Source organism: Triticum dicoccoides, chromosome 6B (assembly GCF_002162155.2).
Source record: "Triticum dicoccoides isolate Atlit2015 ecotype Zavitan chromosome 6B, WEW_v2.0, whole genome shotgun sequence".
Lineage (NCBI taxonomy): Eukaryota > Viridiplantae > Streptophyta > Magnoliopsida > Poales > Poaceae > Triticum > Triticum dicoccoides.
This window is the reverse complement of record NC_041391.1, coordinates 495,084,978-495,088,677: the sequence shown is the minus strand read 5'-3', so window position 1 is coordinate 495,088,677 and position 3,700 is coordinate 495,084,978.

Below are 3,700 nucleotides of genomic sequence, written 5' to 3'. Positions count from 1 at the left end.
TCTCCGTCAGATCTCATGGGATTCAGTCGATGTTTGTCTTCGGTGGATCCACATGGATCCGGTCTTCGTTCGTCCGTGTTCGTGTGTCTACAGGTTGGATCATTTCGTTCTGTGCTTCTTTTCATCAGTGACTGTTGCTGTTTTGGTGCACTGGTCCTATGAGGTCTTAGCACGACGACTTCCTAGCTTTCTACTACATTAATTTTGCCCGGACCCGATAAGGGAGGGGCGATAGCTACGACGCCTTCGATTCACTCCAGTGCTTGTAGTCGTCGCTACATAGTCTATGAACATGGATGTATTTTTACTTCTACTATTATTTGCACTACCTTGACAGTTGATGAATATACTGAAAAAATTTCTACAAAAATGCATTTAAAAAAATATAATTAAGGGCCAGTTTGCCGTATTTTTTGGACAAAGTAGGAAAGAGAGAAAAGCCTTTTAGCCAAATGTTTCTTTAACCAGCGATTGGCCAAATACTTTGTCATGCATATCTGAAATGCAGTAACAAAAATGAATTGGGTCCTAAGGGCATCTCCAACGACGACCCTCGAACCGCCCGCATATGTCTGGACCGCACTGTCTTGACCGTGAATTCATCTAACGCGGTCCTATATCGGTCCGCAGCGTGGTCCGGACATATTTTCTCTCGAAAATCGGAGACAAATGTGAGGGGCTTTGCAGGCGTCCGAACACTACCCACGTCCGCTTCTGACCGCCCTGGCCCATCCAACCCCCACCCTCCCCTCCCGTGCTTTGCTTCTGATGCACCTGCCGCTTACCGCGCCGCATTCATGCCATCCTAGAGCATGCAACGGCCGATATTGATGTCGTGCGATGTGACCAGCGGGAGGGCGGCGCTGACCGACGTGACCTCTCGGCAACCGCCACTTTAATGCGAATGCAACTTTCCGAGGAACCAACTTCGGCCGCTGCATCACATTGAAGTGGACTGACCGCCCGTTTTCGTCTAGCCTGGCTGCGGCTATATAAGCCGTGCTCCTGCGATGCACAACTGCATCTTCTTCTCTTTGATCACTTCCTCCTCTCCGAGCCCCTCCACCTACAACGGTGATGCCTAAGTCATGGTGGTAGTTCATCCTCAGGTAGATCTTGGCGCCAGCGTCACTCTCTCTGGCCCCTCGGCATCCACAACGGCCGGCTCTTCCGGCATGGAGGAGATTGTCCTCTCCATTGGTGACGAGGAGGACTAGCAGCCACAATAGCAGTCGGAGCAGCGACAGCGCCTCCACGCGGAGGCGGATCTAACGGATTAAGAATTCATTCGCCAGATGGAGATAATGAAGGAGCACTGACTCCGTCATATGGGACCGACACCACTGTCGCCGGCGCGGGTCAAGGAGGAGCCACCATCCCCGTCGTGCTACCGCGTCAAGCTGGAGCCAATGTCCCCACCCCGGCGGGTCAAGGAGGAGCACCCACACCCCTCCCCCCGGTGCGCTGCCGTGGCCGCGGCGGCCAGATTTGACACCGCGTGAAGGACGAGCCCACGTCGCCACTGGTACACAACCGATACACGCTCATTAGCAGGTTCGACTTGCCGCCCTGCCGCATCCGCCGCCAAGTTGTCGAGGAGCTTCCGCTGACCATATGGAAGGTGCACGGCTGCATCCTCCATTACCTTGGAGGCGACAGTGTCGGTGGCCCCTCGGGGTCAAGGATCGTCGTCTCAAAGGAGGAGCGGGCGACGCGTCAGCGGGCGCGGTATGACCGGCTCAACGCCGCCCGTCGCTCCTCGTTCGCCAAGACCGACGAGGCGCCGTAATGTGTCCGAAATGACCCAGACCCCGCCGCCGCATGGGGCCTCGACCGTCCATCACCACCAGTGAGACGGACGCCAGAAGCCGCCGCCGCCGCCTCGACAACCAGATCACCAAGTACGACGAGCAGTGGTTTCTTAGGAGAGTTCTGATGCCAGCAAGGGCAAGGCCTCCGCCTGCACTGGCCGTGGCGGCACTCCGCACCGCACACCAGGAGGCGGAGCGGCAGCCAGCAGCCGGACAAGGCTGCTGCGGCCCTTCGTAAGCCTTGCGATGTTAGAGGGATGATGACAGCGACGGTGCAGCAGGACAGGGCGGTCGCGTGTACTAGGTTGTCGTCCGGTATAGAGTTTAGTATCTTTAAGTGTTTAGTTAAACGGTCGAATTATCGTCTTTTTATGTAAATGATGTCCGAATTTTAATGAAATCCGTCGTATTTGCATGAATTTCGTCCAGTTAATTCAAAAAGTGGTTGAAATGTATGCGGGTAGTGTTGGATGACCGGCTCTCGCATTCGTGTTCGGAAACTAGCCCCTTGTCCGTGGACAGGTTTAGAAAAAAATTTGCGTGTCGCCGTTGAAGATGCCCTAAGAAGGTAAATTACAAAGTATCTCGTTTCACTTTCCAAAAGCAGTAAACATAGGGAAAACCATAATAGCAGTAGGCAGTAGGTCACATCTCACACGCGATTTGAGTGACGGATTTTGAGGAGGAGGATCGCAAGATTGCCGCTAATCAACGCAAAACCGACGGAGGACAACCCTTGGATTATGGAGGCGATCACATCTTATCCTCCAATGCCATGCATGATCCGAAAAGATAAACAAAATCAGGCCAGGTAGTTGCCATCGGTCGTTACGATAACACGGGGATTAAGAACCGGCCACTCCTTTCTCATATCATCATATGCACATTGCACATCATGGCCATCTTTGGTTGGCTGATGCACCATCATCATCATGCAGGCCTTACCACCACACTTTACCTGTCATGCACGAGAGGAACGGCCCAAACGCATTCGATAATGCAATTCGTTCTTGTGCCAGCCGGGAGAAGGTCTTCAGCTTGCTGTGTTTGCGACTTTGCGGTGCTCCCGCAGTTTGTATAATCGGGGCTGAATAATTTGACTCCTGTACCATGTGACCGACCAATGTAACCGACATCTTTATCTTAGCAAAGGGAAACTAGAGCGTATATGATCATCGTGCTATAATTGAGCACAACTTTCTCGATGAACCTGCATGCATTTGACTTGTAATGTACTAGCAGGGGAAGTACAGTCCAGAGAAGAAGATATGCCGGGAAATCGATTGTTTGTTCTGAATCCTGCATATGCACATACAAATTTCCCTTTTACATTTGTGGATGGGAGTGCAGGGCAACAACGGGTATAGACCATGATTAAAGAAGAAGAATCGTTACTATAATCATCCAAGAGATCCCATCATTCATACTTTTCGAAATTCGAATTTTTGGTAGTTGAGGCAACCCCACAGCCACATGGACATGCGTACGTGCAGTGCATACCCTCTGAATATTATCGTTGGATCAGATTCAGACGCTAGCAAACGCAGAAGAGAAGCATACACGAAAAATCGCGGCGAGGATGATATCTCTAGCATGCAAGTACTCCCTCCGTCTGGAAATACTTGTCATCAAAATGGATAAAAAAAGATGTATCTAGAACAGTATTTCTGGACGGAGGGAGTACTTTATTTGCTGGTCACGAAACCCTTCATTTCCTACACCAAAAGATGCCATATACTCGCACTCTGATCCAACGATATACGAGTAGTACCATATTGGAATTGCTTAGGGGAATATAAGTTTGAACCAATATATCTCGCGCGTGCCCGTCTGGAATCGGTTCCTAGATACCTCATCTCCTCAACTCCTATCGTACTATCCCCTCAAAA